Raw genomic sequence first — 26,698 nt, 5'->3', positions numbered from 1 at the left:
ATTGAAAGGTTTAAAAAAAAAATCTTAGCATTATTGTGAAAATGTTTTCTTCTTACAGTACCCCTGAAAGGGTCTCAAAAACCCACAGATTTCTCCAGTATAAAGTTTGAAAAGAGAAGGTTGTCTGCTCTACAAAATAACTGACACAGAAGTTTACCAGATAGAAATATTCATTTGGATGACTCAAATCTCATCCCAAAGATAATGTTCACAATAACTATGATTACCACCAACAGTATTCCATTTAAGTTCTTGAATATGGACCAAATGCTAACAACTAATATGTATATGTAATCACTCCTGAAGAAATTCGTTAATATTTAACTAAAGTCTTGCTTTAAGTCAACTAATGTCAACAAGACATTAGTAAGACATAAATTATTAAGATCTACAGAATCTGTTAGGATTTTCCAGTAGCTCAAACAGTAAAGAATCTGCCTGAAATGCAGGAGACGATCCCTGGGTCGGGAAGATCCTCTGGAGAAGGGAATGACAAGCCACTCCAGTATTCTTGCCTGGAGAATCCCATGGACAGAGAGCCTGACGGGGTACAGTCTGTGGGGTTGCAAAGAGTCAGACACAACTGAGTGACTAACACACATAGAATCTGTTATGATCAAATACAGAAAGGATTCTTCCTTTCACCCACTCTCTAAAAACAGATGGAGAATTTCAATGAACTCAGAGTAGAACAGCTAAGTCTTTTATATATATTTGTATTTGTGAGTGCATGGGCACACTTAACAATTCTAAGAAAAAAATTACACCTGGTTACTTTATGCAGTAGAAAAGTTAATATCAGTGGCCCACGTAGACACTCAGACCAGGGTACTGACATGAAAGAATCTGGGGAACAGTGTGCACATCTTTGGGCTCATAAATGCTATTCACAGGCACGCTTGTACTACTTTTCCACACTGGCCAATAAACATCAATATCAAAATCATAATCAGTGAAAAATCTGGGTTTTTCTCCCACTGATCAGCAAATCCCTAATAACACACACTCAAAGATAAGAAAGGAAGTATGTCAGGAAGCCCTTACTCATATTTTAAAGTTTTCATTTATATTTCATTATAAAATAGGATATTCTAGTAGGAAATTCATTTGCATAAAAGAAAAAGACATAAATGCAATAGTGATCAAAGCGCAAACATGTCCTTGAAGGCAAACAAATGCTAAATTACAATACAGCCTCTGTCTTTAGGGTTCCTCCCTCTGTGAACAAGAGCATATTTTGAATGCAATGCAAATCTAAGAAATCAAAGGGAAAATAGTCATTTGCAAAACTTAAGGAAAGATAGTCTCCCTCTAATTCCAAATGCTCTAGCCATTCACACCATGCTAAATTAAAGCTGCATAGCATTTCTCAAAATTATTCTGTTTTTAAATACACAAGCAGTTTTCCTGGCTGATTCCTGGGCAAAAAAAAATCCCCCACTTCTAACAGTAACTATCACTCCTACTTGGTAGCTCTTTTCAAAGAGAGTTTCATCCAGCAGTTAAATTTGTCCAAATGAAATCTGAAAAAACATTTCAGTTTAGCATTAGATTATTTGACTGACTTCAGTTCTTTTGATTTGATAACTTTTTTTTTTTAATCTGCTATTTAGGATTAACTTCGCTAGAGCTCAGCAAGAAATCAAAAGGAAAACAAGTCCATAAAAAATTTGTCTTTCCTAATTACTAGAAACAATGCCAGGCACAGTAGCTGGAGCCAGTAAGTCTCACACTCACTATTATTCCCTGTGCAAAGGAATGTTTTAAAGGAATGTTTAAAATCTCCAAAATGCAAGAAGATCATCATTAAGAAACTCATTTCTAAAAGACCTTCCATTCATATTTTCATGGAGGGCTCCCAATCTGAAGGATAATCACACCAAGCAACTTAAAATGAGACATCAAAAGCATTTACCCATCAAGCAAATCACATGCTGGCTTATCGCTCTTTAGGCCAGGGATGCCTGGAGCAACCTAATGTATCTATCTAAAATTTTAAATAGTTCACATAAACCTTCATAGTCATCATTTCTCCTACCCTGAGTTTACAGAAATAGTCTCATCAACCATGCACACCAACAGAGCAGGTTACTGAATATTTAGTTATGAAGAAGGGCTAGGGAATGGCATTCAGACACTTGTGACACATTCACCTTCAGCTAAAGACAGCACAATACCCTGACAGACACAGTTCTAATGACATGGGGACCTGTGGAATGTATGACTGCTAGGAAACACATGCTGCTAGGAAACAAAGAACAGATCTGATCAAATCTTCTAGCACAGGACTGGGAATCACTGTGATTAGATCTTCTAAAATAAGAGGACAAGTACTCTTTAATCTTCAGAAATATTTGCAAGGGCAAAGGCTTTAACACATACCCTCTAGAAATGAAAGAAATGTAAGAAGCTAGAATCACATGGATGAAATCACAATTTCCTAAGTTTTCCACTAGCCCTATCCCATACAAATATAACTTAATCAAAATCAGGCATCCTCAGTGATTCAGTATTCCTTTTGTTGGTGAGGGGAGTGAGGGGTAACCTAAGCTTTTTCAAGACGCCAGTATCTTAAAATTGAAAGAAATGTGGAAATGATGGTACCCAGAATCAAAGTACCCTTTTACATTTACAGTGCTATACTTTCTTTCAACAAAACCATGGGCAACAAACATGAAAGCAGTCAGGGCTAATCTACAACTAAGGAATTTCATGTCTCTGATTATTGAAACTGAAAAGGGATTAGCCTTCCAACTTTTTAAAACTGTCTTTGTACATTTTTAACCCTTGGTCAACAACAACAACAACAAGGTGGAGTGAAACAAAGGTGAGATATTTCACTGCAAATATTCTAACTCCTAGACAAATATTTGGGAACCTCTTTTGGAGACACTATAAAAGAACTGACAATTCTATCTATAATCCATATATAGACAAATTGGACACTGGAACTCTAGGTCATTTAGTACCATTACAGACTGAATAACAGGGAAATCTAGCTAAATTCTGTTTAATCTCAGGGAAATAAAGTACATTCTCCAAATGAAAAATCACAAAGAACTATTTCTCTGTAGATTCTACAGTGACATCCTTTAACTAGTGTTGATAGCCCATATGACACTAAATTAGCAGACTGCCTATTTACTTCAGAGCAAACCACAGAAGGCAATTTTTCCTTCCTGCCAGAGTCTGTGCATCTCCTCATTTCCCCAGCAGCTGGCTGAAAGGATGTAAAATCAGAGGTGCAAGAAGGCTTATACTTCCTAATGAGTAATCCACCCAAGAAAGTAAACACAGCAGACATCACCAGGTCGGGCTCCGAGGGAGACTGGCAGGGCTGCTTACACCGTTGTTTACAATGTGTTCTAACTACCGCAGGCAGATCACACACAGGCACACGGAGGAGACACCCAGAGGTGGCTCACACGCCTCGAGTTCGCCCAATTGCTGTGATATCTCTGGCCATAAATTATGCAGCGCACATTTCTGTCGGAGAGTGGCCAGAGAATTCCGAGGACCAAGGGTTATGCTGGCTTGACTTGGTTATTTCAACCTGACCGAAAGAGGACTTGGTCCTCATCAGGGCCAATTTGGGGTGCATCGCGCGCTGCACCAGAGATTCTCACGCGCAGCACGCATCTCTTAGAGGTGCTCACTAGGGGACAGGGGACACAGTAGAGCTTCCTCAGAACCCCTACCTCCCCCACGGCCTCCTCAAACCAGATTTTCCAGTTAAGCGGATCCCAGGCGATTTCGATAAGCGAGCTCAGCTCAAGTAGCATCAGCTCTGTCATCCCGGCAAATATCTCCGGGCCATCCCCGGAGCGCACTAAGGCGCGCACACGTAGACCCGAACACGCCGATCCCGCTGCCGATTCACCCCGGTAGCGGAGGTTCCCCCTCACACACACACACACCCACCCACCTACACTGCCAGGGGGCCTGGCACGTTGAGCCTCTGAGCTCCGACGCGGGACCATCGGCCGGGGTGCGGGAACACTGAAGCTCCGCCGCAGCCCGGAGCTTCCCCTTCACTGGTGAGAAAATACGGGGCGCCTGCGTTGCTACCTGTAACCTAGCCGACCGCGGCCACCGATGCTCTGACCACGCTTGCCCCGGCGCCCCGGCCGGCCTGATGATTGCAACACCGCCCCCCACCCCCGCCCAGTGCCCACTCCCAACACCACGCCGCCCCCGGCCACCCACGAAAGTAGCCGCTTTCTCCAGCCAAAACCGCCTAACAAAGCCCGAGCAAGCAGGTCTAAACCAAACTGCCCGTGAAGGGGACACAGCGGGCGGGGTACGGGGAGGTGGTGAGGCTCCGCGACTCCGGGGCACGAACTGGGCAAAGGCGACCCCCTTGGATGCTTCAGGCAGGTGTCTTGAGAGGGTCCCCTCAGCCCCCATCACCCCTGGGCCGAGCTCCTCACCCGGTCCCTGTCGGTCCTCCAGCCCTCTCCCGCCTCAAGCGGCACAGGTTCCCGGCCGGCAGAGAGAAGGCGCCCCCTGGTCTGCCTTGGGCTCCCACCAGGGGAATGACACTGGGGTGAGACAGGAGGGGAAATTCCCGGGGTGGAAACCGTTCCTATCCCCCCCAGAGTGCTGGACTGCGAATGCTCCCCGGCCACCCTCCCCTTCGTTTCTCTCAGCCGCCAAACCGCCCAGTGGCTGCAAAAACCTCGAACCCGTGCCAACCCCCAGCGCCCACCAGCCGTGAGGTCCCCTTCCCGCCCCACATCACGACTGGATGAGTGTGTGTGCGGGCGAGTGTGCAAGTGGGAGGCTGAGTGTGCGTGAATCCTGCGCCCCCTCGGTCGCCTGCCCCGCGGACGCAGACGCCTGCACCGGGCCGGGGCCACCACTGTTAGGAAGAGTGAGAAGAATAAATTACCTTTCGTAACCGCCGGTCCCTGATCTCGTCCCATCAGTTGCTCAACAACCTGCAGCCTGGTGCAGTTTCCACAATCCAACCGTGGAGCCCGGGGCAAAAGACCGAGCGGCCCCAGCGTAGACAGCCCCAGCACTCGCGTCCAGGAACTATAACCAGAGCGCAGAGAAGGCAGCGGGAGGGTGGAGACCCCGGCCGAGGAAACAACGAAAAGTCTCCTTCCCCCTTTTCTTCTGCTACACAGCCATGAAGAAAAGGGACGGGGGGCGGGGGAAGCCAAATGCTTGTCTTCCTTCACGTTTCCTCGCTTCACACACACCAAGGGAGTAAAAACGGAGCAAAGGGAGTGGAGGGTTCAAATGTCTCTCCCAGTCCACAGTTGCACAACTTCGGAGTCAGGCTCTGGCTCCAGGAGCAGCCGAGGGACCCCAGCGGCAGCTATTAACATGCGGCAGTCATAGCTGGGGCTGCTTTTCCTCCTGCTGCTGCTGCCGCTTAAGAAAACACGCTGCTGGGGAGACCAAAAATCTGCCACCATCCCCCCAAGTCGATCTTTATATCCAGTTCTCGCACCCCACCCCCTTTCTTTTTCTTCTTCTTCCTCGTCCTCCCCTTTCCGCCGGAGAGCGGGAGCGGTGGAAAAGGTAGGGGGAGCCGCGAGGGCCAGGGGTGGCTCCTTCTCCGCCAAACCCTCCTCCTTCTCCTCTCGAGGTTCTCTCGCCGCCGAGGGTCTCCCCACGCGCCCGAAACCTGCGCCGAGAGCCGGAGCGAGGGCCCCACAAACTCCTTCCCAGGTGCACAGCGGGGGCTCGCCGGCGGAGCGGGAGCCCGGCCGCCTAGGGCTGCGTCCCGGGGGCCGCGGAGCCCCGAGCCCGGGGGTTGGCTGATTAGCTCGTCGGCCGGGCCGGGCAGCTGCGGGCATGTGGGAGCTTCATCGCGCGGCCCCGGGCTCCGCGCCGCCGCCGCCGCCGCCGCCTCTTCGGTTCGTTCTCTTCTTCGACTCCCCGCGAGCGAGCAAGGCTCTGGCGCTCTCCAGACACGCACACTCACACACGCGCACACACGAGCGAGCTCCTGCCAAAGCCAGCCGTGCAACCCGCGCGCGCGCACACCCGGAGAAAGAGGACGGAGGCAAAAAGAGAAGAAAGAAAGGGGAGGGGGCGAGTCACAAGCGGCAGCTGCGGGAGCTGAGGCCGCGAGCAGTCCGGGAAGAGGCGGCAGCGGCTGCGGCGGCGCCCACCCCGACCAGCGGCAGCATCTGCATCCCCGCTCCTGGGAACTGGGGCGAGCAGACAACCGGGCGACGCGCCGAGAGCGGCTCGGAGCGCGGGCGCGCCGGGGCCGTGCAGCCTGCGTGCGGCGGACGCAGCCGGGGCCCGAGCCGAGCCCAGAATGAGCCGCGGGCAAGCGAGCGCCGAGAGCCGAAGAGGGGGCTCGCGCCGGGAGAAGGGGTGGCGCAAGGCAAAACCCGGATCTGGAGTGCGCGCGGGCTCCACCTAGCAGCTCGACTAACGCTTGGAGGTGGGAACGAGAGAGCGGCTACGGAGGCTTTCCTTTCAGGGTTTGTCAAACAAAGGGTACCTCTCCTCGCGGCTTTGAGACAAGCTTTCTCTCTCTCTCCCTCCCTCTCCCTCTCTCCCACCCTCTCCCTCTCTCTCTCTCGCCCCCCCCCCCATTCCCCCTTCGAGCTTCCCTCCCCCTCCCTTCTTTCTTTCTTTCCCCCCTCCCTCTCTCTCTTCTCTTCCTCCTTCATTCCACCCAGGTGAATAAGTGACATCAGATTGAAACTACCGCCAGCGTCTCTTTTTACAGGTGCAAATTATTCCATATTTTCATTATGCAGGTATCCAGTCCCAGTGCGTTTTCTGCCTTTGGTCCATTTTATGTTCCTTCAAACTTAGCATAGCGTGCAAGTTCATAGTAGCCGTTAAAGTATCTTCTGATAATCCGATGTGGGGATTCAATGATTTTATTTCACATCAATCAAAATTACCATAATGGATATGGAAAGGTGCCGCTTCCAAAGCAGTGCCTTTTGATGGAGGAAAAGTCTGTTCAAGTTAACTGAGTGACCTTGTTCGATTACTGAGCCCCTTTCTGCCTTCTTTGTAAATGAGAGGGTTAAGTAGGTAATTTCTAAGGTCTTTTCCTGCTCTAAAATTTCATAATTTGAAATGGCTAAGGTGTTATTGTCTATATCAATACATTCGAGTTGCAATTATAAGAGAAACTAGGATTTATTATATGCATCCAACAAGCACATTATATCCAAATTACATTTGAGTGTATATAATATATTCAGAATGATCTAATGCCCTCTCAGTTATTAGGGAGGTAGAGTCAACATCTGAAGAACATAAAGCCTCATTCGAATTAACAGACCAAACCCAATACAAGTGACTATCAAAATCTCATTCAGTCTTCAAAACTCAATTCCAGTACCAACTGCTACCCATTCAAAATAATCACCCCTTCTATTATATTCCCATAGCACTTTGATTGTATCTCTACACTCATCTCATTCTGTTTTTTTCTTGTTCTTTTAAAGGTATTATTTGCTTGTCTGTATGCCTCTTCACATTAGAGTATCTTCCTGGAATTTAAATTACAAATTTCAATCATCTGTGTAAGATTAATCTGTACCCACATTATTTTGCACATTATAATTCTTTTTATTTTGGAAAAAAAATGGGAAAAAGGTTGAATGATATTGCTGAATTATGACCAACTAAATATTCACAGGCTTAAGTTAGGCTACTTGAATTTGCTTAATATGGGGCATCCATGAATTCCCCAGAGTACTTAAAGAAACCGTAAACTGACATCTGGAGTCACTTGTTACTTAAATGATTTTGGAAAGAGTGGACTCTAACCAATTGTGACAAGAGGCTCTTATTTGTAAAGGAGGAAAAATGGAAAGTACTCAATTCATCCCCCAAATGTAGATATGTAGAAAAGAAATAAAAACAGAATATAGAATGAAAGGTGCTATATAGATATTAAATGGTATTAGTGGTAGCAGCAGAAATAAGTAAACAGCACCTATGGACCAACTGTTAGAACCAGACATCACGAATGGCAGGTCTGGTAGGATATGTGAGAAAAATAAATTGTAAAATATAATTAATATATTTATCAACAAGTGAGATATAATAAGTGAAAACTAAACATTGTAAGTTAAATAAATAATTAAAAGTATTCACCACAGAGGAGTTGACTCAAACAAACAAAATTACAAACAGAATAATGCGGAAGAAAGAACCAAAAAGGGGGAAAAAATGTATGAATAAAAATAGCTGGTGGTTAATGAAAAGCACTGGAAAGAAAAGAATAGGTTAAAGGTTTATACAACTTAATCAAATGTCAAGGTAACAATTTTTACAGCAGCTACCTGTACTTTAGGTTCAAACCTCATGCTTCCAAATCATTTTTAATCTGATGGGCATAGTCTTCTCTATTTGATTTAAGATACAAAGTGTCAATACTCCATTGCCAGGAAATCCATGACTCTTGCCAATATTTTTCTAAGGTGAACCTTCCACAAAAATACCATCAAATAAAATGCTGTGCCCTCTTTGCTACACAACTCTATTTAACACCTTCTTCTCAGGGCAGATGATGTTTGAGCAAAGAAGCTATTATGCATGGTAGCTCTGTGTGCAAGAGTGGTTTTCAAAAAAGATCCCACTGTTGATTTTAACTACATTAAAATTGAAAAATAAATCAATATGTATAAAACTGAGAAGAACCCCTCCCCCGAAATTATTTAAAAGCTGAATAGCCAATCAAATAAGATAATCACAATTAAAATATTTTAATCATTTAAAAAATTTCCTGACCAAAAGACTTTTCAAATAAGAAGTACACTAAAATCTCCAGCACGTGAAATTTGGGAAAAGAACATGCATAACATGTTCACAAAATAAATACAAGTGGCCAATTAAAAAAAAGGAAATATGTTCTGTCAATATAAATCCAATACATAAAAATGTATACAATTACCAGAGCCATCTTGTTTCACTCATGAAATTAGCTGAAAAATAGCAGTTTCCTACTACTAAACTCTAACAAAAGTGAACTGAGACAGGCCTGCCTCTATGCTAGTGATATACACTGACACAATTTTTCTGGAAAGAAAGCTGATATTATGTCAACTGCCTTATAGAACATATACGTCACTAATCCATGGTTTCTATTCACGGATGTCACTTCTACAGAAATAAACAGAGGCTTTTGCACAGTGGCACACCTCTCAGTTGTAATTGTATAAAAGAAGTGAGTATGTAAGATATCTTATTTTTTCATACTCAGTAAATGCCTTCTTACCTGATTGGAATTGATAGTTATTCAATTAGTCGGGGAAAAGTTAGTTAAAGTTAACAAAGTTGTTTTTTTTTTCTTTTTTTAAATATTCTATGTTAGTTAGGATTCACTTTGACTGCAAGCAACAGAAACGCACATCAACAATAAACCAGATACAAGTTGATTTATTTTTTCAGGTTAAAGTGTAGTATTTAGTGATCCTGGGCTGCCGTGACATTGCACCCTGTAACAGACACCTTCCTTATCTTCTTGCTCAGCCACACAGGGTAGTTATTCCCAATTCCAGTTCTCGCAAACATGCCTGCACTGTAGGAGCAGAGAAGAAAAGGAAGAAAAGAAAGGCATACTCACACCCAGAGACATTTTCCTAAAGCTGCACACACCATTTGCCCTTTCATTTCATTTTCGGAAATGGTGAGCTGGTAACACCTAGCTACAAGTATAATGAGAAGCGTTGACTATTCGAGGCAGGCATGCATGCAAGTGAAAATCAGGATTCATTAATGATTCAACTCTTCCTTACCCTATGTCTTGGCGTTGTGCACTACCCTGGGCTGAGCTTCAAATATTTGAGGCTTTTAGTAACTAAATGGTCCCTACTGCAGACGCTAGACAATGCCACCCTCACATGAAATGACCTTGTATTTCAATCAGATGTAAACTTTCACAAGATTATAAATTACTAAGCTTTTGTTATTAGGAAAAATATTTTCTAATACCTAATCAATTATCAGCAGACAGTTGTCATCTTAAATGCTACTGGGCCTAGATACACTGCAGGGTTAATCATACCTGCAAGCAAAGTATGTACCAGAGCTTAGTACTCAGATTCCTAGCATGCCATGGTATGATTAGAAGTCTAAGGGATTCTGGGTTCACTAGAATAATGACTCAAGTGAAGACTATAGCGACCCCATGGACTGCAGCCCACCAGGCTCCTCTGTCCATGAGATTTTCCAGGCAAGGATACTGGAGTGGGTTGCCATTTCCTTCTCCAGGGGATCTTCCCAACCCAGGGATCGATGCCAGGTCTCCTGCACTGCAGGCAGATTCTTTACCGACAGAGCTACAAGGGAAGCCCAGAATAATGACTCAAGAGAAAATTATATATACTATCAGAACGTATTTGACTGACTAAGGGATAGTTTAATTCTATGAAGTATCCAGTGATGTTCTTTATTTCTTGGGATATACATCAAAGGGCCCATTTTAAAAGATTGGTTATCTATCCCTACTGATTTGGTATCATCTATTCTTGCCATGATTCAAAGCAATTCAGCCTTACTCTTTTTCGGTCCAAAAGAGGATCTGTGTATTCTACATTCTAAATAACCTGGAAATTTATCAATAGACCTAGATAAAATAAATCTAGATATAGATATTTTTATAAACAGCTTCTCCTAATTGTTTAACATTCTTTTTATATCCTGACTTTTTTCTTCTCAGTGGAGAGTCTCTCTAGAACTCCTATTCATAATTTCCCTAATGCTTGCATACATGCATGCCAGTTCTGCATGACTATGAAAGAAACAACAAGCTTTTCTTTTTTTGTAACTTTCCCAGCTACTTTGTCTTAGATCCCACAATTAAATTGCCTTTCATAACTTTAAATTAGGTTCAACACCAAATGCTTTAAACTACTTACTATAAATGTTACAAATAGAACACTGGCCCTTGGAGAAGTATTCAGCACTCTTACAAACATGGTTGCTATTAAAATATTACAACACAGTGTCTAGCTTCTAGACTCTAGAAATATGAAAATATTCCAAAACCCAAAACTGTTTTCTTAAGATCTCCCTCTTGTAAAGGCAAATGTGCTTATGCATTACAAATTAAAATATCATGGTCAACCAGGTATTTAATAATGACTGTCACGGCCTGGAACAAAAGGGAAAGACTTTTTGTTTCTTTGTAAAATATTGCACCCTGTTGGGCTCTGGTCCTCAACCTTACTGTTTTTACACACCAACAGGAGGTGACTGACTCATAATTACTCCCCCTTCTCTCAGAATGGTTCCTAAACATAAGTATGAGTAGGCTTTGGCCATACTGTTTGGCCCTGTCCCTTGGCTATGTGTGATCCAGGCAAGGGCAGATGACCCAAATTTCGCTAATCAGAATCCTTCATTAGGAGTTTTCAGACTATATTATGCAAAGGGTCTCAACACCCCTAATAGTGGAGGATCAGGGGTACATGGTCCATTTTCTGCTATATATCTAAGACTGATTTAGTGCAATATATTCTTGAAGAAAGCAATCCGATTTTAAAAAATACTGCTAGCCTTAATAAGAAATTATTTTTTATTTGGCATCTATATCTAAACTCCTAATAAAGATGTACACAAAGGGAAAATTGTGTATGGACATGTTGTTATAGTCTAACATACAGTCTGTATTATGGTGATATCTAGGAAATTCAGTTCCCTGTAATACTGTCTGCTGGATTTTCCTGTAAGCTTAGCTCATAGAACACGTATTGCATTGTTCCTCTTGGAATGTTGGTCATATTATTTTTGTGGTTATCTAACTCCCAGTTAGATAATTTTCTCATTTCTGATATTTGCTTCAATCATACACCTCACCTCTTTTCTTATAAAAGCAAAATGAAGAGTGGTAGGAAAAATAATAGTTATTGCCCACTTAAAAATACAGTGCTCAGGACCATATTAGATATTTAATAAATGTTTGGTGATGAAAAAATTCAAGGCAAGTATTATATGATATATGTTATAAAATTCATGTTATCTCTGATTAATATTAATATATCACTCTTAAGATTATATATTAATAAAAGTTATACATCTAAATTAAAGCTATCAAATTCAAGTTAGTCACCTTGACAAGGGGAGGCTGCTGTTGCTTAAAACAAATTGAATCCTTCTGAAATAATTTTATGCTATGACATGCTTTGGAATATCCTTGAGATATTAGCAAATCTCTTGCTTTGAAAACTATTTTTTTAGCTAATAGTTTGGAATCCACTGGAAAGAATCACTTGCATTAAAGAACTGGAAAAGAGCTTGGAAATCATCTAATTACCTATCAAGCCAGGAAAAAAATATGTTTTGTTGTTCAAAATAAAGCATGACTAATTTTTATGTATATTATTTTTGCACTGAAACTCTTTTAAAGTAATGACCCTCACCTTCTATCAGTTCAGTTCAGTCACTCAGTCGTGTCTGACTCTTTGCCACCCCGTGGACTGCAGCATGCCAGACTTCCCTGTCCATCACCAACTCTTGGAGTTTACTCAAACTCATGTCCATCGAGTTGGTCATGCCATCCAACCATCTCATCCTCACCTTCTATGGGCAAGGCCTAATCCTCCCAAGAAATCAGCGACATAGGTATAATTTCTACTTTAATAATAATGATACTAACATTTAGAGAGTATAATATCTTTCTCAAGAATGAACATTTAGTATTAATAGAGTACAGCATTTAGACACGTTTATCTTATTAAACCTTTGGCAACATTCGTAGAGATCCTGAAAGTGAGTTTTTCCAATGAGAACACTGCTCCTTGGTTACAGTTCATTGAATCAGGAAGGGGAGGAGGTAAGTCGCTTTTAGCAGGATAAACAAGTCTTGTTTCCAGAGAAATTGGAATTGGCCTTGAGAGAGTCATTGTTTCTCTGAATAGGCCAGGTAAGCTACCAAACTCTGGTGTGGCCCTCATTTCCCTGCCATTTTCATTCAAGAATCAGAGATGGTTTGTGTTTGATGGGAGACCTGGACTATTCTATCATCATTTAAACTTGCCTTTAGGGACCCAGCAAAAGTGAAGAAAATGATAATCTGCAGAAAGAATCATAAAACATATGCACAGAGAAGAGCCTACATGAAATGCAGAGAGAGTTTTTAAATGGCTGTCTGGACCTCAGTTCTATTTCTTTTGTAAGATCCAGCTACATTGCTATACTTAGTTTCTGGAAAACAGCCCTTGAGATGTTACAGAAAATTCTCCTTTTGATGAAGCCAGCATAACTTAGTCATAGTCATGAATGGATTTTGTCTGGTCATTTCCCACTTCCTGCTTTTGAAAATTGCATGCCTATTCCTTGGGTGTCCTTTTCCTCTGCACTTATGTATTGGTAATGATCTGTGCGTTGTGGTACCCAGCCCTCATAGGGAAGGCTGTGATCCAGGCCAAATCACATATTGTAACCAGCTCTACCAGTGTTTTGTTATAGATGGCCACATGACTTAAGCGGGGCTTTTCAGAGTTCTTCCATGCAGTTTTTAAAATAGGAACACTGAGTAAATTCCCCACCTTCTCTGGTATGTTTTCAAGCTGGAATGATTTAAATCTCAAGTGTTTTTTGTTTGCTCAGTTATTAGTTAATTAGTTCATTTCTCAGGAATTTAACCAACTAGAAAAATAAAGTAATGATTTTTCTCACAAAATGGTGAAAAAATTAAATATACATATATAAACAGCTTGATATATTCTTAATTTATTTAGCATTATATTTTAATAAGATACATTAGTTAGGCTTATGTGAAATGTCATGAAGTAAAACCCCCCAAACTATACTACGTATCTTACACTAAGGCATATAGTGTTTCCAATTCTCTAATCCTTAAAAAAAAAAAAACACTGGATTAGGAATCTAAATTTAAACAGGAGCCAGTGTATGGGTATCTTTGTTCCTTTCAAACATTCAGAGATCCAGGCTAGTGGATACTCGTCCATCTTTAATGCTTGGCTTTGCACTGGGAAGACCCTGGGGAACAGAGAGGGATGATTCCTTAGCATTTTATTTATGGGCCTGCAGGATTCTTAGTGCAGTCTTCCCTGGTGGTTCAGCATTAAAAATTCTCCTGCAATGCAGGAGACATAGGAGATGGGATTTTGATCCCTAGGTTGGGAGGATCTCCTGGAGGAGGAAATGGCAACCCACTCCAGTATTCTTGCCGGGACAATCCCATCGACAGAGGAGCCTGGCAGGCTATAGCCCATGAGATCACAACAACAACAATGATCCTTATCACTGCTCAGATTCCATTCAAGAGCACTCAGTCATATGGCTACACTAACTGTAAAGGAAGTTGGCAAATGTGGTCTAGCTTTGGATCCAGGAAGAAACTGATGTGAATTTGATAAACAATTATGCAGTTCTTTCCACATACTTCTTGGAGTATTGCAACATAACAAAGTGTAAAAGACTATGCAGAATGGTGTAATACAATCACTATCACGTATCTGAAGTGATATTTAAGCCATATGACTTGGAACAAACAACTCAGGACATGGATTCAGAAGACCATATATTCAGTCTTGCCTTTACCATTAACTCACCAAGTATTGGGCAAGTAGTTGATATTTCTAGGCTCTGTTTTCCTTATTGGAGAAATTAGTATTTTAAAAATCTGTCCTACCTGCACTAAAAGGCTAATGTGGCCATCAAATTACATATAGTGTAAATTTAGAGTACTGTGCAAATGGAAGATCCTTGCTAGGACATACACACACACACCCCATAGACAACTACACCATTTACACACACAGAATTCCATGGGCTATACTCCCAAGTCCCGTTTTCCCATGCTGTTTGAATCTCTCTTCTATAAATGCAGTATCCTCTTCTGGAGATGATATAAAGCACCTTGCATATTCCATCTCCCCAGGACCAAAATATTCGTTTCCACAGCCTGAAGCATGTGGGCTGCTCACAGAGGCGTTCCTCAAGTATTTCCTTCCCTCCACGAAAGGGAAATCTCTAACTCAAGATTGTGTTTGCTCCCCGGAAACAGATTCAATACCTGTCCTTCACAGGGGTACTTATGGGAGGCTCACCTTCAAGTTGACTCAGAAGGACCATCTCGCCTTCAGCGGGACCCACTGAATTGTCTGGGTGTTTTGCAAGCTCCACTCTTCCCCACGCCTAGCTCTGAGTCCCTCATCCCCGGCCCCCACCCCACCTCCATTCCCACCCGGTATTGTTTCTGAGTGTACTTCTGGATAAACCTTCTGTCTGCAAGTCTCTGATTTAGAATCTGCTTCCCAGGACACTTGATCTAAGATAGCCTCCTAGTTCCTACCCTTGCCCTTGCTATAGTTTTTTCTTGACACTTAGTCAGATACCTGCTGGGAGAGCCGTGACTGTATTAGTTTCCTAGAGCTACTGTAACAAAGTACCGCAAGCTGGGTAACCTAAAACAACAGAAGTTCACTGTCTAGCAGTTCTACTAGAAGCTAGAAGTCAGGATGTCAGCCGAGCTACACTCCCGCTGAGGCTCTGGGTAGGATTCTGCCTTTGCTCTTCCTAGCTTCTGATGATGGCCATCAATTGTTGGCCTTCCCCAGTTGGCAGCTGCATCACGCCAAACTTAGCCTCTGTCATCACACGGCATTCTCCCTGTGTGTCTCTGTCTTTCCATAGTATTTTCCTTTTCTTATAAGGACAGTGGTCATGTTGGATTAGGAACTCAATCTAGTGACCTCGTCTTAAGTTGATTATATCTACAAAGACCCTGTTTCCAAATATCTAATTCACGGGTACCTGGGGTTAGGACATCACTGTAACTTTTTAGGGTGCTCAGTTTAACGCCTAACAGTGGCCTTGCCTTAAATCCTCCAGCTGTTCCTTTATCACTCAGAGAGGTCTGAAGTGGCCTGCTAAGCGCTATACAGTCTGACTCCCAGCACCTCTAAATCTATGGCTGATTCATATCAATGTATGACAAAACCCAAAAAAAATAAAAATAAAAATAAAATAAAATAAAATGGGAAACAGCTCTGTTCAAAATAAAAAAAAAAAAAAATAAAGCCTGACCTTTAGCTCGTTTCCCCAGAGGTCACTTTGCTGCAGCAGCAGCAGCATCCTTGCTGCTTAACCACTTTCCAAGCACACTCTGTCTCAGGGCTTTACATCTGCTCATCCTTGCACCTAGAGCACTCTTTACCTGCAGAGGTCTGCACTGCTTCCTTCCAGTCTGTGCACAAATGTTGCTTCTCAGGGATGCTTTCTCTAACCTCTATTTAAAACTGCAAACAGTTTTATCCCAGACTCTTACCACACTTCCTTTTTTTTTCTTCCACAGAACTTCTCACTTTCTAATACACCACATAATTTAGTTGTTCATATGTGTTTGTTACTGGTCTACTATATGACTTTTGTGGTCTCAAGGCACTTTTGCTTTAATGGTCCCCTTCTTCAAAAACAAAATACATTTTAAATTATATTTTACAGCCGCACTGGTATAAAGAAAAATGTAATGCAGGATGGGTGCATTATTATAACATTCACATTTTTCTTCTAGTTTTAAAATAAATTAAAATTAAAACATATATATGGGCCCTAAAGTACCATGGGCCTTAGGCTCTATATGAATGGATAAGTTCAGTCAGTTCAGTTCAGTTCAGGCGCTCAGTCATGTCCGGCTCTTTGAGACCCCATGAATCGCAGCACGCCAGGCCTCCCTGTCCATCACCAACTCCCGGAGTTTACTCAAACTCATGTCCATGGAGTCAGTGATGCCATCCAGCCATCTCATCCTCTGTCATCCCCTTCTCCTCCTGCCCCCAATCCCTCCCAGTATCAGGGTCTTTTCCAGTGAGTCAACTCTTCACATGAGGTGGCCAAAGTATTGGAGTTTCAGCTTCAGCATCAGTCCTTCCAATGAACACCCAGGACTGATCTCCTTTAGGATGGACTGGTTGGATCTCCTTGCAGTCCAAGGGACTCTCAAGAGTCTTCTCCAACACCACAGTTCAAAAGCATCAATTCTTCGGCGCTCAGCTTTCTTTACAGTCCAACTCTCACATCCATACACGACCACGGGAAAAACCATAGCTTTGACTAGACAGACCTTTGCTGGCAAAGTAATGTCTCTGCTTTTTAATATGCAGTCTAGTTGGTCATAACTTTCCTCCCAAGGAGTAAGCGTCTTTTAATTTCATGGCTGCAATCACCATCTGCAGTGATTTTGGAGCACCCAAAAATAAAGTCAGCCACTGTTTCCACTGTTTCCCCATCTATTTCCCATGAAGTGATGGGACCAGATGTCATGAGCTTGGTTTTTTGAATGCTGAGCTTTAAGCCAACTTTTTCACTCTCCTCTTTCACTTTCATCAAGAGGCTTTTTAGTTATTCTTCACTTTCTGCCATAAGGGTGGTGTCATCTGCATATCTGAGGTTATTGATATTTCTCCCAGCAATCTTGATTCCAGCTTGTGCTTATTCCAGCCCAGCGTTTCTCATGATGTACCTTGCATATAAGTTAAATAAGCAGGGTGACAATATACAGCCTTGATGTACTCCTTTTCCTATTTGGACCTAGTCTGTTGTTCCATGTCCAGTTCTAACTGTTGCTTCCTGACCTGCATACAGGTTTCTCAAGAGGCAGGTCGGGTGATCTGGTATTCCCATCTCTTTCAGATTTTTCCACAGTTTATTGTGATCCACACAGTCAAAGGCTTTGGCATAGTCAATAAAGCAGAAATAGATGTTTTTCTGGAAGTCTCTTGCTTTTTCAGTCATCCAGCAGATGTTGGCAATTTGATCTCTGGTTCCTCTGCCTTTTCTAAAACCAGCTTGACCATCTGGAAGTTCACGGTTCACATATTGCTGAAGCCTGGCTTGGAGAATTTTGAGCATTACTTTACTAGCATGTGCGATGAGTGCAATTGTGTGGTAGTTTGAGCATTCTTTGGGATTAGAATGAAAACTGACCTTTTCCAGTCCTGTGGCCACTGCTGAGTTTTCCAAATTTGCTGACATATTGAGTGCAGCACTTTCACAGCATCATCTTTCAGGATTTGAAATAGCTCAACTTGAATCCCATCACCTCCACTAGCTTTGTTCGTAGTGATGCTCTCTGAGGCCCACTTGACTTCACTTTCCAGGATGTCTGGCTCTAGATGAGTGATCATAGCATCGTGATTATCTGGGTCATGAAGATCTTTTTGTACAGTTCTTCTGTGTATTCTTGCCACCTCTTCTTACCATGGGCCTTAGTCTCTATATGAATGGGTAAGTTGGCCCTGGTTTATAACCATCGCCCCATCAGAATGTAAGCTCTTGGAGGATGAGAACTTTTTCTGTTTTACTCATTGATATTTCTCCACAAGTAAAACAGGAACTGCATATAGCAATGTTCAATAAATATTTGCTTAACATATGAATGGCTAAAAATATCACCTTGGTTTTCCATTAGAATCAGTTTTCCATTCCCTTAGTGAAATTGGTTTGTGTGGCTTAACCTAGAATGTACTGTTACTTCCACTTCAGCACTTAAAACTTCAAGAATAATTCTGCAATAGGCTAACCAGCCTTTGAACTAACCGCAGGACTCTAGCCTTATACAACTCATAGGAACCTTGGGAAGCTATGGTAAGTGAGCTGAAGGAATTACTTTTCTATAACGCACCTTGGTACACTGGCAAGTTATATACTCTGTCAATAAGCTATTACAAATATCACAACAGATATTTTTTGAAATGAGAAAATTTTCCTTGAATAATTATAAGAAAAAATTTGCTGGTACCTAGAGATAAACCATAATCTTGAAATATCTTCTAAATAACAAGATAAATCATGAAAAAAAACTTTAGATAATTTTATAGAACTAAACTATGGTGTGGTTGCTGTATTACAGAGATTTATTTTAATGAAAATAATAAAAAAAAGCTCTATGAAACTGGTGGGTCTCAGGTGGTAGAGCAAGGATAAAAAAATGACTAAATGTGATTTGTATTTATTAGAAAAGGAGAGATCAGAGCTCCAATTTGATTTGGGAAAACTGAAGTTAAACTTTCAGGGGTATAAATATTGCTGATTTGTACTGAAGGATCCTAGTACTTATGAATTTCTTAGTATACAGTCACTGAAATCATTTTGAGAGGAATGTTATTTCAGGGGAAGCAAAAATCATTACAGTGCTGCATACATTTATTAATATGCATAATATTTAAATGTACAGCTGATCAGGAACATTCATGATTATTTCCTGACTGTTTCTGGAACTACTCTAAAATTTCCCATGTGTTCTACTTTCCATAGCCTCATGTGTCTTCTTCAAAACTTGGCTAACATTCAATATTTAGTTAAAAATGTCTGTCCTCCATTAGACTCTTGGGGAAGCAGTTAAAATTTGTTTTAGTACATATATTACCCAACAAGATCCCTTTCATATTGACTAGATATTCAGTGATTGAACCATTGAATGTGAAACAGTTTAAAAACTATAAACTAAGGTTATTTTCTTAAGGCTGTTTTATTGTATAAATATTTAGAAAATTCTTTCCTTTGAAAGTTTCTTTTTTACTACCTGCCACAAGTGTATTTCATTTATCTATTTAAGATATAGAGTCTGAAGCCTATCAGAGTAGCAATATTATTTATCCAATACTTGCCTTGAAACTTACCAGGAACATTTTATACATGATCTCATTTAACAATAAAACAATGCAGAGGCATAGGAGTTATTTACTTCATGTTATAAATTTAGAGGGCCAAGGGCTGGCTAACTTGCTGAAAGTCAAACAGCCAATAAGTTGAAGGGCTTAATTCAAACCTAAACCTATCTAATTCTACAACCTATGTTCCTTCACTTACATGTTCAGATTAGCGAAAGATCAGCTCTACAAAATAACATAGCATTTCAGAGTGGAACAATCTTTTAAAGCAAGATGTTGAAAGATAACATAAATGAATTTTTATGAAATAGTTGAAATTTTAACTTAGTAGCCACTGCATTAAAATAACTCTGAAACAATGATTTTTTTTTTTTTGGCCAGAGAGACCTACATGCAAATGAAGAATGCATTCCTAGGGAAAATGGAGACATTTACAATAACAGATATTGGCCATTGGATTTTGTATCATTTAAAAATCTGTATTTTTTTTTTCATGGCCAGTTCAATTGTGAAAATGATTCTACCACTTTTATCTTCTTGGTGCTTCTTTACCTTTCATAATTATTTATTTCTGCCTCTCTCCTTTAGTCTTATATGTCTCATCGTCACTTGCATTGCTTATTTTTTTCTATCTTATTTCTATGATTTCATCTCATTTCATCCAAAGTTTCTTGATATCTTTTTTTTTTTTTTCCTCCTCTTTAAAGACCTTATTGCAATACTGTCTGTGTGGTTTTGAAGAGTTTCAGTGTAGATCCATGAAATATTTCTTCTCAGATTTCAGAACGAGGGGCATATCTCTTTCCTGATAATTTGGTTTTCTACTTATTAGCTATTGAAAGCTATGTATCCTATTATGTTCCCCTTCTGCTTTCAAAGCCTGAAAGATAAGCATTTGGCTTTGTGCACAATAGTAAGAATTTCCCTAGACTTCGGTGTCTGAGATGATTATTGTTCCCATCATTACTTGTCTCTTGTAATTATTTAAACGGTGTTACAGTTTTGTCATTTGTGACCTTAATTTGTACCATACCTACTTTTCCTATTGGAGATAAGAAAGAAAAAGATGAGAAAGAGACTTAAAGAGGAAGAGACGTGAGGAATTTTAACATTTTTTTCAATGTTTCAGGTTTGGTTCTGCCTAATTTTCTTCCATTTAAGTTAATGATTTCTGCCTTGATTCACTGAACAAGCTTTTGCTCTGAATCCAACTTGGAGTATCTGGGACAGTTGCTTTACTCTTTTATGCTTGACTACATGTCTTCATATTTCATTTCCTCTGTGAATGGAGCATTTCTTTATTTTGATAAACTTTTTCTATAATCTCTCTTCTTCTGAGATTGGATCCCTTCTAAAGGCCAGATCTACATAGGTGGTCTTGTTACCTTTGGCCTGGTAGACTCAATTCTGAATGTGAGCCTCTCTGTCCATCTATCTGTTGCTATGTGTATGTATACAAGCATACCTATATGTGCACACATGTGTGTATACACATACATGCGTATGAATGGTATAAGAAAGTCCAATAAGAGGTGCTGGTGTGTATTTGTGTTAGTGCCAACCACGGTTCCTGTTACCTACTCCATATTTTATTTGGTTGACTTTTCCTGTACTATTTGCCTTTCAAATGCCTTTTACAACTCAGCGTCTATGTCTAGTTTGAGAGTCAGGCCCATCACTGCCAGCCTCAACTCATGGGAAGTATTCCTTTCATTGATGGAAAATCCAGTTTTGTTTTAAAAATGATTTTATTTCTATAATTATTATATTTCTATAAAATTCAGAAAGAAACATCACTTTATAACCCTTTGGTTTGGAGTTTGATCCTGTATTGATAGTAGATCAATCTGCATGCCTGTACATACATGTGTCTAATGTATTCTCATTGTCCTATGAAAAGGATATTCGTTTCTATAATCAGTTGTGCCACTGACATATTGTTCATCTCTAATTCAATTCATTAGAACTTTACTGGGTCTCTTGTGTTGGCTAGCTCCATAGTAATGTATATGAATAAGGCATAAAGTTTATTCTTTATGGAGTCACATATTTTGGAAACAAAAATACCCATAATATAAGCAGGTAGAGATATGGATCTTGAAAATGGTTCAAATTCTGTGACTGAAAATATTTTCTAGTGGCTCTCTTCTAGGGCTTCCCAGGTGGCTCAGACAGTAAAGTGTCTGTCTGCAATGCGGGAGACCTGGGTTTTATCCCTGGGTCGGGAAGATCCCCTGGAGAAGGGAATGGCAACCCACTCCAGTATTCTTGCCTGGAGAATCTCACAGACAGAGGAGCTTGGCAGGGGATTGCAAAGAGTTGGATACAACTGAGCAACTAATACAATCACATTCACTTCTAGGGTAGACCTAGGAGTTTGTGTGAGTTCTAGAGTTCTAGCTGTCACTGTAACCTTTTTCTTCCTACTTGGTGGTGATGATGGATTACTTTAGGTGTAATCTTGAATTCTAATCAATGTAGGCTAGCTATGTGAACCTGAATACATTAGTCTCTGTAGCTTGTTTCCTTGTTAATAGTATGTAGTCACATGTATTTATTAAATGAATGAATACATATATATGCCTGATACAAAGCCATTCTTAGGGGATACAGTGTGTGCAACACAGAAAAGTTTCTATTTTATGAAGATTAAATTTGAAAAGACAATCATAGTGGTCATGCTGTAGCTATGTATAGTTATATACAGGCTTCCCAGGTGGCACTAGTGGTAAAGAATACTCCTGCCAATGCAGGAGATGGAAGAGATGCGGGTTAATTCCCTGGATCAGGAAGATCTCCTGGGGTCAGAGATGGAAGCTGGCTCTAGTATTCTCACTTGGAAAATTCTGTGGACAAAGGAGCCTGGCAGGCTACAGCCCATGGGGCCACAGACAGCTGGACACAAACTGAATGACTAAGCAACAGCAGCATAGTTACATGCACAATACATGGTATATTATAGTAATATTTTATGTCATTACTATAGTATATTGGAGATATTAATTCAATATATTCTATGCATTTTCTTTATTTAAAATATAGGTTAAAAAAAACTGAACATTTTCTTACATCAAACTGGCAAAGATATAATCACCAAATGTTACATATATATTTTTAATGTTTTCTCTCAAGATAGAGAATTCAATATAGTAAGCGTATTTGGCAACTTTCACTCAATGCAGAGATGTCACAGTTTTATAAAATGCTGCTTGATTTGACATACACTGATTCTTGAGTCTCACAGTTGAGAAGAATACCACAGTTCCTAATATGCTAAGTTTGGGCTTTTAAATCACCTTCTGGCTCCTCTGCTATCTCTGATTGTAATAAGGACATTTTGCCCACGTGTCTTCCAGATCTCATCAAGTGTAAGGAGATGTAACCTATGGTGTTGGAAGAAGGACTGGTAGATACATCAGAATAGCTCCTTTAATCCTGATTCCACCACGTGGGATGCTAACATAGGTCTGTCCTCTCCTCCAGCAGCTGGATTCCAGGGTATCTTTTGAGAAATGCTGACCTCTTGACTTGCATTATATAGAAATGAAGGAAATGTGTGTGTGTTTTAAAAGTAGTGATTAAGGATTTTTCAGGCTTTCTACTATTCTTTCATCATTTACTGACACCTATGAAAGTGACAAAGTGTGTCCCTAGAAGGCTTTTGTTAAAATGTAAACAAGTAAGATATTCTTAACGATGTGTTTAAAATTTTCAAACCAGTAACTCAAAACAAAATTTTCCCAAACTTTTTAAATTGAAGTATAGTTGATGCATACTGCTATGTTATTTTTCAGGTGTACAATGTACTGATTGGACATTTACATAAACACATTATGAAATATGTACCACAGTAAGTCTAGTGACCATCTGTCATCATTCCGTTATTACAGTATTACAATGTTTTTGACCATGTTCCTTATGCTGTGTGTTACTTCTCTATGATATGTTTATTTAATAACTGGAAATCTTCACCTCTTAGTCCCATTCACTTCTATTTTCTAATCCCTCATCTTCCTGCCATGTAGCCACAGCCAGTTTGTTCTCTGTGTTTATGAATCTGTTTCTGTTTTGATTGTTTCTATTTTTAGAGTCCACATTATACATGAGATCATGCACTATTCCTCTTTCTCTGACTTATTTCACTTAGCTTAAAACTATTTTTAATTTTTGAGGACCCTCCATATTGAGGGTTCCCAGAGTGACTGTTCCCTCTATATTCCCTTTCACCAATCCTTGTTATTATATACTAGTTTGTAAAATCAGTTTGCTCAGTGAGAAAACAATGTGAATGTAGATATACTGGGCCTCTGCTCACTTATCTGTACACAGGGGTATTAATAGAAAGTCCTTGTGGGTATTAAAGAAGTTAATAAATATGAAATGAAGTGCTTAGAAAATTGCTTAACACATAGAAACACTAGAAAACTTTCTATACGTATACAGAATATATATGTAGGTACACACACACACACACACACACACACACACACACACATGCACACGGGTCTTCCCCTGTGGCTCAGTGCTAAAGAATCTGCCTGCAATGCAGGAGCCTCAGGAGACATGGGTTCGGAAGATCCCCTGGAGGAGGGCATGGCAACCCACTCCAGTATTCTTGCCTGGAAAATCCCATGGACAGTGGAGCCTGGCAGGCTATGGTCCATAGGGTCGAAAAAGTCAGACATGACCAAAGAAACTTAATGTGCATGCACACACACACACACACACACACACACAAACACACACACATATACATATATATATGTATATATAAGGCCTTCCCTGGTAGCTCAGTTGCTAAAGAATCTGCCTGCAAATGCAAGAGACCCTGGTTCAATTCCTGGGTCAGGTAAATCCCCTGGAGAAGGGATGGGCTACCCACTTCAGTATTCTTGGGCTTCTCTGGTGGCTCAGACAGTAAAGAATTTGCTTGCAATGCAGGAAACCTGAGCTCAACCCCAGGATTGGGAAGATTCCCTGGAAGAGGGCATGGCAACCCACCAGTATTCTAACCTGGAGAATTGCCATGGACAGAGAGCCTGGCAGGCTACAGTCCACGGGGTCGCAGAGTCGGACACAACTGATTGACTAAGCAAATAACATACATATATATGCTACTATCCATAAATTATTTAAATACAAAGTACCTAAGTAATTATAAAATAGCTGTTTGCAGTATATAAATCAAAACATAAATGATAGCTCTCTAGGTGATATGATTACAAGTAATGTTCTTTTCCTTTCTTACCTATCTGTATTTTATAAGTTTTATATGATGAAATGAATTTTACTAGATGTGACTGAGATGATGAAATAGGAAGAGTCTGAACTCACTTCCTCCTATAAGCACACCAAAGTTATAGCTATTCACAGACCAACTATGAGAATGACTTGAAGACTAGAAGAAAAGATGTTTTACAACTAAAGATGTAAAGAAGGAACCACATAAGGTAGATGGGAGGGGTGAACAATGAAGTATAGATAACACCTACACTTCCAAGTAGGTGACCCAAAAAGTAAGGATGATTACAATTTCAGAGGTTCTCTCCAAAGAGCAAGAGTCTGCACTCCATGCACCAACAAGAGGAGCCCACAGAACATCTAGCTTTGAAGACCAGAGAGGTTAACATATAGGAAAGCCAGTGAGCTGTAGGAAACAAGAGACTCTGCTCTTAAAGGGCAGCCACAAAATCTCACATGCTCCAGGTCTCAGCACAGAGGCAGTAATTTGAAAAGAACCTAGGTCAGACCTACTTGGTGATCTTGGAGAGTCCTTTGGAAAGGGAGAAAGCCACAGGGACTCCCCTTGTGAACACAGGTGTTGGCAGCAACTGTTTGGGGGAGTTTGTTCCAGCAAGAGGGCCATTTTGGAGATTTCCCTCTAGCCTATTAGTGCTTACTTGCCCACAAGTGGGCTGCCAGCCACTGCACAAGGTAGACCTGGCAACCAACTGGACTGGGGACATTTCTGCTTGCCATCATACCCACAGTGGTCAACCTGCCAAAGGAGAAGAGCCCACCCAGCCCAAATAAGGGACATTCCTAGAACATCTAGCTCTAGTGACCAGAGAGGAGTGTGCTGCTGGGTCCCATAGAACGTATCCTACTTAAGGCCATTTCTCCAAGAGGTGGAACATAACCAACCTATCTGATACATAGAAATGCAAACAATTAGGCAAAATAAGGAGATAGAGGAATATGTTCCAAATGAAGGATGTTCAACAAACTTGGGAGAAGAATGGGTGAACACACTGATAAGTTTAACAAAGACAAAACATGAAGAAGAGCTAAATAGAGCTGAATAATTCAATAACTGAAATAAAAATATGCTAGATAAAATCGAGTAGATTAGATGATACATAGGAACAGATCAGTGAACAGGAAGATAGAGTAGTGGAAATCACTCAAGCTGAACAAAAGAAATTTTTTGAATGAGCAGAGTTTAAGAGGCCTCTGAGACAACATCAACATACTAACATTGCATTATAGAGATCCTAGAAGGTGAAGAGAGATAAAGAAAGGGGCAGAGAACTTATTTGAAGAAACAGAAGCTGAAAAATTGCAGAATCAGGGAAAGGAAACAGATACCCAGATTCAGAAGCATAGAGAGTTTGAAACAAGATGAACCCAAAGAGGTTCATACCAAGACATATTATAACTAAAATAGCAAAATTAAATACAAAAAGAGAATATTAAAAGCAGCAAGAGAAAATATGCTAGTTATGTCAGCAAATTTGGAAAACTCAGCAGTGGCCACAGGACTGGAAAAGGTCAGTTTTCATTCCAATCCCAAAGAAAGACAATGCCAAGGAATGCTCAAACTACCGCACAATTGTACTCATTTCACACACTAGTAAAGTAATGCTCAAAATTCTCCAAGCCAGGCTTCAGCAATACGTGAACCGTGACCTACCAGAAGTTCAAGATGGTTTTAGAAAAGGCAGAGGAACAAGAGATCAAATTGTCAACATCTGCTGGATCATCGAAAAAGCACTAGAGTTCCAGAAAAACATCTACTTCTGCTTTACTGACTATGCCAAAGCCTTTGACTGTGTGGATCACAATAAACTGTGGAAAAATCTGAAAGAGATGGGAATACCAGACCACCTGACCTGCCTCTT

The sequence above is a fragment of the Cervus canadensis genome, chromosome 26, assembly GCF_019320065.1.
Source record: "Cervus canadensis isolate Bull #8, Minnesota chromosome 26, ASM1932006v1, whole genome shotgun sequence".
Lineage (NCBI taxonomy): Eukaryota > Metazoa > Chordata > Mammalia > Artiodactyla > Cervidae > Cervus > Cervus canadensis.
This window is presented reverse-complemented; position numbering follows the sequence as displayed.